We start from the raw sequence: 14,339 nt of genomic DNA on the forward strand, positions 1-14,339 counted from the left end.
AATTGGTTTGGCCATATTCAGGGATTAGTATCAGATTATAATAGCATGGGGTACTAAACTAGAATTGGCTTGGCCATATTCAGGGATTAGTAGCAGATTATAATTGAGGACAGATCTGTGCCCATTAAGACATTAAATGGCTAGAGTTCCAGCTATCCATTAATCATCTATGTCGTAAAGGACCATTCGACAAAACTGAAAAAATATAGCAAGCTAAAGACCTCCTTTTGCAAGTGGAAAGAAAACAGTAGACAGTAATTTACTAGCTATGTTAGCCTACTGGACTGATAGAGAGCTACTCTCTCAAGTTCTTGTTGGGGCGAGTGACTCTTTGAACTTACAATGGCTAGCCCCAAGTCTTTATATATATATATTTCTTGTGCTTTATGCAATATGTCTCATGACTCCTGCGTGCTTTGTTGACTATGAACTTGCTTGTTTACCCAACTGTGGGACAGACTGTTTGTTCCCACACTCGGGACTCTGACTCTCTATTGGATACACGGACTCTTGGCCTCCCATCCTATGCTAACCACCTCTCGCCAGCTTTGTATTCATGTTATCTGATGAAATTGCTGTAAAATATGATCTTGTAGCCATCTGATGCACATTAAAATGTCATAACAAAGCTCTCCCTGACCTCTACATACAGTGGGGCAAAAAAGTATTTAGTCAGCCACCAATTGTGAAAGTTCTCCCACTTAAAAAGATGAGAGGCCTGTAATTTTCATCATAGGTACACTTCAACTATGAAAGACAAAATGAGAAAAAAAAGAGGAAACTGCAGTTCTGAAATACATCAAAAAGCGTGAAGACTTCTGCCTGAAGCCCATACACGCCACAGCGTACATGTTGGACCCCAAGTATGCTGGCAAGAGCATCCTGTCTGGTGCAGAGATCAACAAGGCCTATGGTGTCATCACTACCGTGTCTCGCCACCTTGGCCTGGATGAGGGCAAGGTTCTTGGCAGTCTAGCGAAGTACATGGGATGGAGATGCAATATGGCAGTCGTGCCAACATATCTCATCAGCCACCTGGTGGAACGGATTTTGTGTATCTGAGGCTCTTTCCCCTGTTGTCTTCATCCTCCTCCAAAATCCCACCAACATCAGCTGCCTCAGATAACAACTGGTCCTTGTTTGGGAACACACACACCAAAACACTCAACAGGCTGACCAATACAAGGGTTGAAAAATTGCTGGCCCTACGGGCAAATTTGAGGCTTTTTGAGCCTGACAACGAGCCATCCTCAACAAGGTTGGAAAGTGACAGTGAAGATGAGGCCTCAGAGTCTGATGTTCAAGAGGTGGACATTGAGGAGGTCCAGGGAGAAGACATGGAAGCCAGAGAGGGAGACAACGAAAGCTTTAGTTTCTAGACTATCATTTTATTATATGTTGAAAACATTTTTGGGAGATGTGATGGATCATTAGGGTCATTCAATGTTCCCTTTATTTTGTTGTTCAGTGAAATCATCCCATGTGAAGAGTCAACTCATTTAATTCAAGTTCAATTCATAAATGTTTTATTTATTTTTTCTATTGGAAGGATTTAATCATTTGCAATTATGTCTACTTATGATAAGGTAAAAGGTTAATGTTTCTGTCTCCATGTGATATGGTATATATATATCCAATGCAAAAAACATCTACATTTAAATGGTATTAATATCACATTTGCATATATTTCCGTTAATTCCCATATATTTCCGTTAATTCCCATATATTCCCATTAATTCCCATGGAAAGTTTCCACCTCTGAATATTCCCCAAAATGTGCAACTCACAAAGCAAAAACAGGTTTTTAGACATTTTTTCAAATGTTTTAAAATAAAAAAACAGAAATATCACATTTACATAAGTATCAAATTCTATTTGTCACACCTGCCCAAATAGAACAGGTGTACGTACACCTTACAGTGAAATGCTTAATTACAAGCCCTTAACCAACAATGCAGTTAAGAAAATATTTACTAAATAAACTAAAGTAAAAAAAATGTTTTAATTGTTTAGCTTTACTCAGTACTTTGTTAAAGCACCTATGGCAGCAACTAGAGCCTAGAGTCGTCTTCTTGGGTATGACGCTACAAGCTTGACACACCTGTATTTGGGGAGTTTCTCCCATTTTTCTCTGCAGATCCTCTCAAGCTCTGTCAGGTTGGATGGGGAGCGTTGCTGCACAGCTATTTTCAGTTCACTCCAAAGATGTTAGATCGGGTTCAAGTCCGGGCTCTGGCTGGGCCACTCAAGGACATTCAGAGCCTTGTCCCGAAGCAACTCCTTGCGTTGTCTCGGCTGTGTGCTTAGGGTCATTGTTCTGTTGGAAGGTGAACCTTCATCCCAGTCTGAGGACCTGATCGCTCTGGAGGAGGTTTTCATCAAGGATCTCTCTGTACTTTGCTTCGTTGATTTTGCCTTGATCTATACTAGTCTCTGCTGTTGAAACACATCCCCACAACATGCCACCACTATGCTTCACTGTAGTGATGGTGTCAGGTTTCCTCCAGACGTAATGTTTGGCATTCAGGCCAACGAGTTCAATCTTGGTTTCAGCAGACCAGAAATTCTTGTTTCTCATTGTGTGAGAGTCTTTAGGTGCCTTTTGGCAAACTCCAAGCGGGCTGTCATGTGCCTTTTACTGAGGAGTGGCTTCCGTCTAGCCACTCTACCATAAAGGCCTGATTGGTGGAGTGCTGCAGAGATGGTTGTCCTTCTGGAAGGTTCTCCCATCTCCACAGAGAGACTCTAGAGCTCTGTCAGAGTGACCATCGGGTTCTTGGTCACCTCCCTGACCAAGGCCCTTCTACCCCGAATGCTCAGTTTGGCCGGGCGGCCAGCTCTAGGAAGAGTCTTGGTGATTCCAAACTTCTTCCATTTAAGAATGATGGAGGCCACTGTGTTCTTGTGGACCTTCAATGGTGCAGAAATGTTTTGGTACCCTTCCCCAGATCTGTGCCTTGTCAAAATCCTGTCTCGGAGCGCTACTGACAATTCCTTCAACCTCATGGCTTGGTTTTTGCTGTGACATGCACTGTCAACTGGTGGGACCTTTTATAAACAGGTGTGTGCTTTTCCAAATCTGTACATTGAATGATCCTATCTAGACCTAATCTATTTCAGAAGATCGGCACTGACTGCAATGCATATCACAAAGGGTCAATTTCAAGTCTCATAGCAAAGGGTCTGAATACTTATGTAAATAAGGTATCGGTTTTTTATTTAAAATAAAATTGCAAACATTTCCAAAAACTTGTTTTTGCTTTGTCATTATGTGGTATTGTGTGTAGATTGCTAAGGATGTTTTATTTATTTAATCCATATTAGAATAAGGCTGTAAAATAACATTTGGAAAAACTCAAGGGGTCTGAATACTTTCTGAAGTATATTAAAATAATTGTATCACGGGAAACCTGTTTAATGTTATAGAAGTTAAAGGATGTATTCATAAATTATATCTAATCATCTCAGCCTATCAATCCCAATGTCAACTGCCTCCGGATCATGAGTTGAACATGTTATCCCAATTTACTTTCTTGATTGATGATTGACCATGGATCAATTACTGTACATTGAATTACCCTCTCTAGGCCTAATCTATTGCAGGAGATCGGCACTGACTGCAACGCATATCACAAAGGCTCAAAGCCAAAAGTCATAGCACATGACCTTTGTAGGCCACTTAAAACATTGTGACCACAAATCCCAAGACAGTTGACTGGTCTTCAACGTTTGGCCTGTTATAGACATCAATAAGTGTTTCCAAGTGTCTCGAAAATGCTTATCTACATGCCAACTAGACAGAAAGATAACACGCAGACAAAGACAGGGACAGCAGTTTGTTTCTTCAAACAGAGACAGAATTAGCCATGCTTGATGGAAAGAGAGGGCAGGGAGATGTAGGCCACTGACAGATGGCACAGACAGACAGACAGACAGACAGACAGACAGACAGACAGACAGACAGACAGCGAGACAGAGAGGGAAAGAGAGACAGACAGACGGACAGCGACAGACAGCGAGAGAGAGAGACAGACAGACAGACAGCGAGAGAAAGAGCGACAGAGAGACAGCCGTGTGTAGCAGCTGTGAGATGAGATAATGCTGGGCTACTGTATATGGCACAGACAGACAGACAGACAGACAGACAGACAGACAGACAGACAGAGGGAGGGAGGGAGAGACACAAAGACAGAGAGACAGAGAGACAGACAGAGAGACAGACAGACAGACAGACAGACAGACAGACAGACAGACAGACAGACAGAGAGACAGACAGAGAGACAGAGAGAGACACAAAGACAGAGAGGGAAAGACAGACAGAGAGACAGCCATGTGTAGCAGCTGTGAGATGAGATAATGCTGGGCTACTGTATATGGCACAGACTGGACAAGACAGACTACCCCAGGGCACTGCCAGAGATGCCAGGGCACTGCCAGAGATGCCAGGGTTGTTAACTAGTTTTGGCCATGTTGGAACCAAATGTTCCATGACAATAACATTGTAATTTACATCCTTAGTAAAATGTAATGATCTTTGAACTATGGGTGCCAAAATGGTCAAACACTCAAACTGAGCTGTACATCTACAGAGCTCTGGGATGACTGACACTTGTCTCCTCCAAATGAGTCCCAAAGCAAGCCAATAGGATTGGCATGATTCCACATTCCCAATGACAATATATATATATATTTTTTTGGGACATGTAGTATGCCAGTTTTGGGATCTTTTTGGATTCATTTTCTGCAGTAGACCCATTGAGTACCCACACAAAGCATGTGCTTACTACCTGTCCTCTCTGGGCAAAGCTTTAATGTCCACAAAAATGTGTACAATCAAGATCCCTTTATTGATCAATTACACACAAGGTCCAACTGAAATCTGACTTCGGCTTTTGATCCAACCCCTCCAACACACACAAAGAGAGAGAGCGAGAGATGCTGCCATACGGGCAGCTGTGTTGTGATGGGTTAAGTGCCTTGCTCAAGGGCACAATGGCATCGAGCATTTGATACCAGCGATCCTCCGGTTGCCAGTTCAATTCCAGACAGATTTTTCCAAATCGGACAGGAAACCCTCCGGGTGCTGGCTGGCTCGCCTCTCTACCCACTAGGCCACCAACTGTCCCCTTTTGTAGAGCACTTGTCTCTAAGACTATTGGCCATTAAACCTCTCCACCAACGGGAGAACAGTAGTTACGGTAGGGACTAATTCATCACAGGATTTTAGTGCGCTAACGCAGAGCGCTGTGGCTAAGTGACACGGCCACCCGTCCGCAGGAAAATCTAATTGCGCGGACACATTTATGATCTGGGTGAGTTATCGTCTGGTAGGAGAGCTGAATAAGCACAATAAAATCAGCATGGTAACTAAGTCTGTCGCTGCCTAACACACATTTTTGATCTATCATATTGAGGGCAACCCATTAAAACTCCATTGAGGTATCACTGATTTAATATACTGACGGTGTAAGAACTTAGTCAATGACCCCCATTCAATGGCTGTGGACCGTGTTGCCCGGCGGATTAAAACCCCTCCTGAGTCACAGTGGCAGACAGAGAAGTATAACGGAGGAATTGTCACCCGGGAGACAAAGGAAGGGGCAAGTCCCGTGTGAATTTCACTAGATGACATGTACTGAAATCAGGCCCACGGCACCTCAAAATGTCTGCAGATGGGAACATAATGCAAAGTGCGGCTTTGACCGACCTACCACGCATCTGTCAACGCTTCAGCTATGCGAATCCATATGTGAATCAAATTTACAGTTGAAGTCGGAGGTTTTACGTACACCTTAGCCAAATACATTTAAAAACTCTGTTTTTCACAATTCCTGACATTTAATCAGAGTAAAAAAATCCCTGTCTTTGGTCAGTTAGGATCACCACTTTATTGTAAGAATGTGAAATGTCAGAATGATAGTAGAGAGAAATATTTATTTCAGCTTTTATTTCTTTCATCACATTCCCAGTGGGTCAGAAGTTTACATACACTCAATTAGTATTTGCTAGCATTGCCTTTAAACTGTTGAACTTGGGTCAAACATTTCTGGTAGCCTTCCACAAGCTTCCCACAATAAGTGGGGTGAATTTTGGCCCATTCCTCCTGACAGAGCTGGTGTAACTGAGTCAGGTTTGTAGGCCTCCTTGCTCGCACATGCTTCTCAGTTCTACACACAAATGTTCTATAGGATTGAGGTCAGGGCTTTGTGATGGTCACTCCAATACCTTGACTTTTTTGGAAGTATGCTTGGGGTCATTGTCCATTTGTGACCAAGCTTGAACTTCCTGACTGATGTCTTGAGATGTTGCTTCAATATAGCCACATCCTTTTCTTCCCTCATGATGCCATCTATTTTGTGAAGTGCACCAGTCCCTCCTGCAGCAAAGCACCCCCACAACATGATGCTGCCACCCCGTGCTTCACGGTTGGGATGGTGTTCTTCGGCTTGCAAGCCTCCCCCTTTTTCCTCCAAACATAACGATGGTCATTAAGGCCAAACAGTTCTATTTTTGTTTCATCAGACCAGAGGACAATTCTCCAAAAAGTACGATCTTTGTCCCCATGTGCAGTTGCAAACCGTAGTCTGGCTTTTTTTATGGCGGTTTTGGAGCAGTGGCTTCTTCCTTGCTGAGTGGCCTTTCAGGTTATGTCGATATAGGACTTGTTTTACTGTGGATATATAGATTTGTACCCATTTCCTCCAGCATCTTCACAAGGTCCTTTGCTGTTGTTCTGGGATTGATTTGCACTTTTCGCACCAAAGTACGTTCATCTCTAGGAGACAGAACGCATCTCCTTCCTGAGTGGTATGATGGCTGCGTGGTCCCATGGTGTTTATACTTGCGTACTATTGTTTGTACAGATGAATGTGGTATCTTCAGGTGTTTGGAAATTGCTCCCAAGGATGAACCAGACTTGTGGAGGTCCACAATTTTTTTTCTGTGGTCTTGGCTGATTTCTTTTGATTTTCCCATGTTAAGCAAAGAGGCACTGAGTTTGAAGGTAGGCCTTGAAATACATCCACAGGTACACCTCCAATTGACTCAAATGATGTCAATTAGCCTTTCAGAAAAAAATACATTCTAAAGCTATGACATCATTTTCTGGAATTTTCCAAGCTGTTTAAAGGCACAGTCAACTTAGTGTATGTAAACTTCCGACCCACTGGAATTGTGATACAGTGAATTATAAGTGAATTAATCTGTCTGTAAACAATTGTTGGAAAAATTACTTGTGTCATACACAAAAAGATGTCCTACCCGACTTGCCAAAACTATAGTTTATTAACAAGAAATGTGTGGAGTGGTTGATAAACTAGTTTTAGTGACTCCAACCTAAGTGTATGTAAACTTCCGACTACAACTGTACCATAGATGGCCTTTAGGCAAAGTCCAAAAACATATTCCCTCTGTGCATATATTTTGATACGTCAAAAGGCACCGCACACTATGATGCTTCATCTCCAGCAGCCACAGACTTGATATTTCATATCAGAGACCAGCCTGAGACGGAGTGGGGATCTGGGATTTCATTTTCACTCCCCTGACTTAGGGCTGGGACTATGACCTTATAACCAACCGACTGTTATGGATGAAGACCAGGGCTCTAGCCTTTTTGGGGCCCTAAGCTGAAACATGGACTCTTTAACAAAGTGATGAAACTTTGTTGCTCCTTTCTGAAACAAGCAAACGAGTTTTGCACTAGCACACATATAAATAGAATGAATAGAATGGGCTTGGAAGTTGGAACCTCTAACCCGCGTTTTGAATGGTCAACTCATGGGTACAGTGCATTCGGAAAGTATTCAGACCCCTTGACTTGATCCACATTTTGTTACGTTACAGCCTTATTCTATAAAATAGATAAAAATAAATAAATACAAATACTGAATCTACACACAATGCCCCTTAATGACAGGGCAAAAACAGGTTTTTCAAAATGTTTGCAAATTTATTTTAAAAATGCAATTACTTCAATATCACATTTACATAAGTATTCAGACCATTTACTCAGTACTTTGTTGAAGCACCGATGGCAGCGATTACAGCCTTGAGTCTTCTTCTTCCCATTCACATTGACGGAGCTGACGAGAGCTTCAAGTTCCTCAGTGTCCACATCACTAAGGATCTGTCATGTTCCAAACACACCAACACAGTCGTGAAGAGGACACGACAACACCTTTTCTCACTCAGGAGGCTGAAAAGAGCCCTCAGATCCTTAAAAGCATATACAGCTGAGCCATTGAGAGCATCTTGACTGGCTGCATCACCACTTTGTTATGGCAACTGCTTAGCAGCCGACGCAGGGCTCTAGATGCAGGGGACAACTCCAGTCCCCGGGGGCCTGATAGGTGTCACTTTTGCTCCATCCCTAGAAAACACAGCTGATTACACTGATTGCATTCTAAACTGAAGATCGTGATTAGTTGATTATTGGAGTCAGGTGTGTTAGCTGGGGCAAAACTGTGACACCAATCAGGCCCCCAAGGACTGAAATTGCCCATTTCTGCGGCTAGAGGGTAGTGTGTGCGGGCGGACCAGTACATGACTGGGGCCGAGCTCCCTGCCATCCGGGACATCTATACCAGGCGGTGTCTTTAGACACCCAAGTCATTAGACTGTACTGGTACCGCACGGCAAGCTGTACTGATGCACCAAGTCTGGTATCAAAAGGACCCTGAACAGCTTCTACCCCTAAGCCATAATAATACTGTTAAATAGTTAGTCCAGGTAGCTATTTGGTTAACTATGTAACCATCTGCATTGACCCTTTTTACACTACATTTTGAGACTTGTCAAATACCCTGCTGCTGCTACAGTTCATTTTCTGTCACTGTAATCCTAGTTATATGTACATATCTGCCTCCATTACCTCGTAGCCGTGCACATCAACTCGGTACTGGTACCTCTTCTACATAGTCATCATTACTCATTGTGTATCTATTGTTACTTTCATTATTACGTGTTTTACTTGTCTATTATTTCTCTATTTTCTTTCTCTCTGCATTGTTGGGCAGGGCCTTAGGTAAGCATTTCCCTGTTCGTCCACATCTGTAGTTTATGAAGTATAAAATTGGATTTGACCTTGTGTGTGTTAGAGATACACCCTTCTCCATCACTTTAGGGTAACTGCCTAAATGAGGGCTGCAAAGTATATTGAAAGCAGGTGCTTCCACACAGGTGTGTTTCCTGAGATAATCTAGCAATTAACATCGCAACATGGCTGTGTGTAAAAATGCTGGCTGGATAGACCATTATTTTGGCTATGCCCACATGACTGCCGACTCAGGGCATTGACTGGTTTGATGCGCATGAAAACCATATGGCCGTCTCAGTCACCAGAGCTCAACCCAATTGAACACTTTCCCCCACCATCAACAAAACACCAGACGATGGACTTTCTTGTGGAAATATGTTGTCGCATCCCTCCAATAGAGTTCCAGTGGAACCTATACCAAGGTGCATTGAAGCTGTTCTGGCTCGTGGTGGCACAACGCCCTGTTAAGACTCGGTTTGTTTTCACTTTATTTTGGTAGTTACTTTTACCCTTCAATAAACTTGGCTTCTCTCATGAGTTTAACCTAATGGTCGCATACTCAGTGAAAGGCACAGATGTACGCTGTTTTAGGTGAAAGAGTTATGCAAAACAGACAACCTAGTAACCTACACAAGATTATGGGATGAGATGAACAGAAAGCAGTCCTCAAACTATCTATTTGAGATGTTAGCATACCTAGGCTACACTGTAGCAACTTCTAATTTATCCACACCTTGGTAATAGTCGAATGCAAGATGACATTTGTTACCACCGGGCAACATCTACGTGGAAAAACTAACAACGTGGGGTGCATGGACGAGAACTACAGGTTTCTGGACTTGAAAGGGACAACATGGGTGAGTTAATGGTTTAGAATATATATTATTAGATAAGGTAGACAGGCCTAGGTACAGCTACGTCTATGATATGTTAAAATCATCCTCAACCCCTCGAACAAAAGCGACCCCCCACCCCACACACACACACAAAAAACAAAGTAGAAGACGCCTTACCCGGAGAATCGTCCACTTTATAAGATGACTTAAGTGTATTTGTTAACCGTCTTGACTTCAGCGCACTATCCTATGTGCTCCGTCGCGTTGTTCTCTCTATTCGCGGTGGATTTTGGTCGCTCTCAGGACCTATTTAGCTATGATGCAGACTACAGACGAAACACACCCCTGAATCCCACTCGCTCTCTCTGGCGGTTGCCCGTGCTTCCCCACTCGCTCTCTCTGGCGGTTGCCCGTGCTTCCCCACTCGCTCTCTCTGACCGTTGCCCGTGCTTCCCCACTCGCTCTCTCTGGCGGTTACCCGTGCTTCCCCACTCGCTCTCTCTGACCGTTGCCCGTGCTTCCCCACTCGCTCTCTCTGGCGGTTACCCGTGCTTCCCCACTCGCTCTCTTTGACCGTTGCCCGTGCTTCCCCACTCGCTCTCTTTGACCGTTGCCCGTGCTTCCCCACTCGCTCTCTTTGACCGTTGCCCGTGCTTCCCCACTCGCTCTCTTTGACCGTTGCCCGTGCTTCCCCACTCGCTCTCTGACCGTTGCCCGTGCTTCCCCACTCGCTCTCTCTGGCGGTTACCCGTGCTTCCCCACTCGCTCTCTCTGGCGGTTGCCCGTGCTTCCCCACTCGCTCTCTCTGACCGTTGCCCGTGCTTCCCCACTCGCTCTCTCTGGCGGTTACCCGTGCTTCCCCACTCGCTCTCTCTGGCGGTTGCCCGTGCTTCCCCACTCGCTCTCTCTGACCGTTGCCCGTGCTTCCCCACTCGCTCTCTCTGTTGTTGTTGACAAGCGTCGCTCTCTCCCTCACTATTTTAGGGTTGATGCTGGCCAGCCTACAGAAGAAATTACACCAAACTGACATCATCAGCATTCATGAATGTGATAGGTTCTCAGTCAATCCAGCTGCCATCCAGCCAGGCTATTAAAAATATCCTGCAGTCATTATACTGCATTAGCCATCCCACATAGCAGGGCCACCCAGTGTCCTTACCTTCCCTGCATATCTCACCTCATCTAGAATGCTGAGTTTTTGGATCCAGCAGCGGCCACTGGCCAGGATATCCTGCCAACTCTAAAGACATGCACCTCCATTGTAACTGTTGGGCAGCCAGCTGTGAGCGCTACGGGGTGAATTTTCCACCAGGTGCAGATCTAGGATCAGCTTCCCCTGCCCCAAATCCTAACCTTAACCATTAGTTGGGGAAATACAAAACTGACCCAAGATTTGTGTCTAGGGGCAACTTCACCCTACTCCAAAGGCAGGCACCTGCATGGTAACTGTGAGCACTGGCTATAACCATCTGTTTATACCGTTTGAGGAGTTATGATGTTCAAGGCTAGGGCCGGTACAAACCGTTTTGATTTCTATGCTGTTGCCAGGCAACAGTTGTCCCAGGTGCCAATGATGGATGGTCTTTCCAGGGCCCCTTCTTGTTCATCCTACCGTCATCCTACTCCCTGACCTATATAGTACCCGTCGATCACATATGTACAGGCACGCACGACACACACACACACACATACAAACAAACATGTATGCTCACACACACAGTATATCATTGTGTCATCGATATCTGCCTCAGAGGCTCCTCAAGTCTGAAAAGCCTGATGACCAGAATCGTATGGGCCCAGGATCAACTATCACAACTTACTGAAGTTTATGCTTGACAAACCCCATCCGGCCTTGCAGCTTTGAATTGCTCCATGACTGCATCCTAAACGGCATCGTGTTCCCCACATACAGTAGTGCACTGCTTTTGACCAAAGCCCTCATGGAGGTATTCACAGCTTCCAGGCCAGATGGGGTTAGCACCTCTGACAAATCAACAGTATATTGCTTTATCTGACCCTGGTGAACTCCATCATGATGCCTTAAATCATTAATCCAACTGCACCTTCATCTCTTTCACTCACACACACACACACACACACTCTCATACAGTTTCTCTACGACCTCTCTCACACACACACATCTCTCTTTCTCTACTACAGTCTCCTCTCTCTCTCTGACAGAACAAAATGGATATCGTGAACACAGCCATCAGTCAAGTTCCACCCTACATCAATGTTTCCCAACCAAATAAGGACATGTCTGTCTGATAATACAATCCCTCGATCCTGCGTCATCACACGCCCATACACAGCCCAATGCATCCTACAACCAATTACATGCCAATTCTGATAAACCCAAAGCACAGTGACATGTGTGTCATTAAATCTCCCTTTTGTCTTCTTAAAGGTTGCTAAAACACAAAGTGGCAACACAAAGACAGCCTGAAATAAAACAGCCATTGATTTCTATCTAATTAAATAAACATTAAAACATCTAATCATGTTTCTTTTACTTCGTTGGTGAATTGAATTGGCATTGAATTCGTTATGTAAATAAGTTGAATTTGTGCCTCCAGGACATCTGTGTGTTTGAGGAAGATCATAAAGGACTCGAACCACAGACTTTTCACTGTTACCATCTGCTGAGCGGTGTTGGAGCATCGGGTCTCGGACGAACAGGCTCCGAGACAGCTTCTACCGCCAGGCCATCAGACTGCTAAACAGCTAACCCTAGCTGTCTCCCTGCGCAGACATGCACCTTAGACCCTAGCTGTCTCCCTGCACAGACATGCACCTCAGACCCTAGCTGTCTCCCTGCGCAGACATGCACCTTAGACCCTAGCTGTCTCCCTGCACAGACATGCACCTTAGACCCTAGCTGTCTCCCTGCACAGACATGCACCTCAGACCCTAGCTGTCTCCCTGCGCAGACATGCACCTTAGACCCTAGCTGTCTCCCTGTGCAGACATGCACCTTAGAACCTAGCTGTACCTTAGAACCTAGCTGTACCTTAGAACCTAGCTGTACCTTAGAACCTAGCTGCACCTTAGAACCTAGCTGCACCTTGTTCATTATCTGTTCTATATATTCTATTGCTATTCTGCAAATCCATTCACAATCTATTCAGTATATCGTATTGTGTACTAAGCATACTACATCTTCTATTACGTGTAATTTTGTATTTGACCTATTAATGTTGATTATTGTACTGCAATGTTGAGGGAACTAGCACACAAGCATTTCCCTGCACCTTTTATACCTGCTGTAAACTGTGTACATGACAAAAAAAATGGATTTGATTGAAAGGTTAAGTCTATTTGTGATGTCTCATACTAAAGAAAAACCCTGTTTAGACCAATCATCTGAATTTAGGGTCAGGCTCCAATTGACAATTGGTTAGTGTCCAAATAACATCCTCCCTCTGCCTGTCTCTTGATGTATCCCTCTTCAGCTCTCTCTCCCGTGGGGAGCTCTTCACAGAGATTTCTCTAGTTATTATGGCTGCTGTGTAAATCCAGGTGTCTACTAAAGTGCTCCATCCATGAATAATACTCAGGGAATGGCCATGGTATACAGACAGATACAATGATTCTGTATAGAAATACTTCCTGTGGTTGACTACAACAACAAAAAGGGTCAAGTGATCTAGTTAAATCAGCACATCACTCAATTTGTTAAATGTTGCATACAGTACAACAATCTCAGAAGAAACTAACGACTGTACCATTATTAATACGTCTAAGTATATCTGATTCAGTAATACGTTTTCCTAAAATGGATCTCTCTGTACTTAACCAAGTCTCCTGTGTGACAGTGCCAGCAAACTGCACTTGTGTTGTGGTCTTTCTGTCCCAATGGTCTCTCCCTCTCCTTTGTGATGTAAAACTGCAAAAATATTGGACTCAAAAAATGGCCATTGAAATATTGACATATAAAAAAAAGAAATGTTTTATTTCAAGTGTTTTAATTAATGTTAGAAAACAGACTGTAGTTTTTTTGTCAGGAGTTTAAATACAGGTCTCTAGTGCCCTCTAGTGTTTTGAAAGTGATGTGTTAAGTTTCGAGTTGACGCCTACAGTACATGTGCAACACGAAGGCGTCATAATGAACGATCGCTCTTAAAACAATGTTTATATTCATGAGATAAGATCATGTAGAAATGTTAGATATGTTTTTCTTTGGTGGGTGATTATATTTGTCCTATTACACATGCACAAGTGTATCAATAATACACACACGAGTGAAATGGAAAGTCATATTTTTTGTTGTTGTTGAAAGTTTGTTGTTGCATATGGCCACTCTCTCTGAAACAACTTTCAATAGACCCTTCAGTGAAAATAAGACATTGATTGGAAGTAGGCCTACTTTCTACTTAGTGATTGCATGTTGCTAAAGCTAAGTATAAAGTCGTTTGGTTACATCTGGTCACTAATGTACTATATATATATATATATATATATATATA

At 43.6% G+C, this 14,339-nt stretch overlaps 1 protein-coding gene and 1 long non-coding RNA gene across 2 annotated transcripts in view; one reads left to right on the top strand and one right to left on the bottom strand.

The window, feature by feature from the left end:
- Nucleotides 1-10,097, bottom strand: part of LOC110509034 (cAMP-specific 3',5'-cyclic phosphodiesterase 4B) — a 107,789-nt gene extending 97,692 nt beyond the window's left edge. The window contains exon 1 of the mRNA XM_036966732.1: nt 10,051-10,097. The gene's annotated coding sequence lies outside the window, so the exon portion shown is untranslated. The remainder of the gene's footprint in view (nt 1-10,050) is intronic.
- LOC118944861 lies at nt 9,208-14,140 on the top strand. Its single transcript, XR_005040252.1, has 2 exons — nt 9,208-9,894; nt 12,450-14,140. It is a non-coding gene; the product is annotated as an uncharacterized LOC118944861 (long non-coding RNA).
- The last annotated feature ends 199 nt before the right edge of the window (nt 14,141-14,339 follow it).

The sequence above is a fragment of the Oncorhynchus mykiss genome, chromosome 28, assembly GCF_013265735.2.
Source record: "Oncorhynchus mykiss isolate Arlee chromosome 28, USDA_OmykA_1.1, whole genome shotgun sequence".
NCBI classification, from domain to species: domain Eukaryota; kingdom Metazoa; phylum Chordata; class Actinopteri; order Salmoniformes; family Salmonidae; genus Oncorhynchus; species Oncorhynchus mykiss.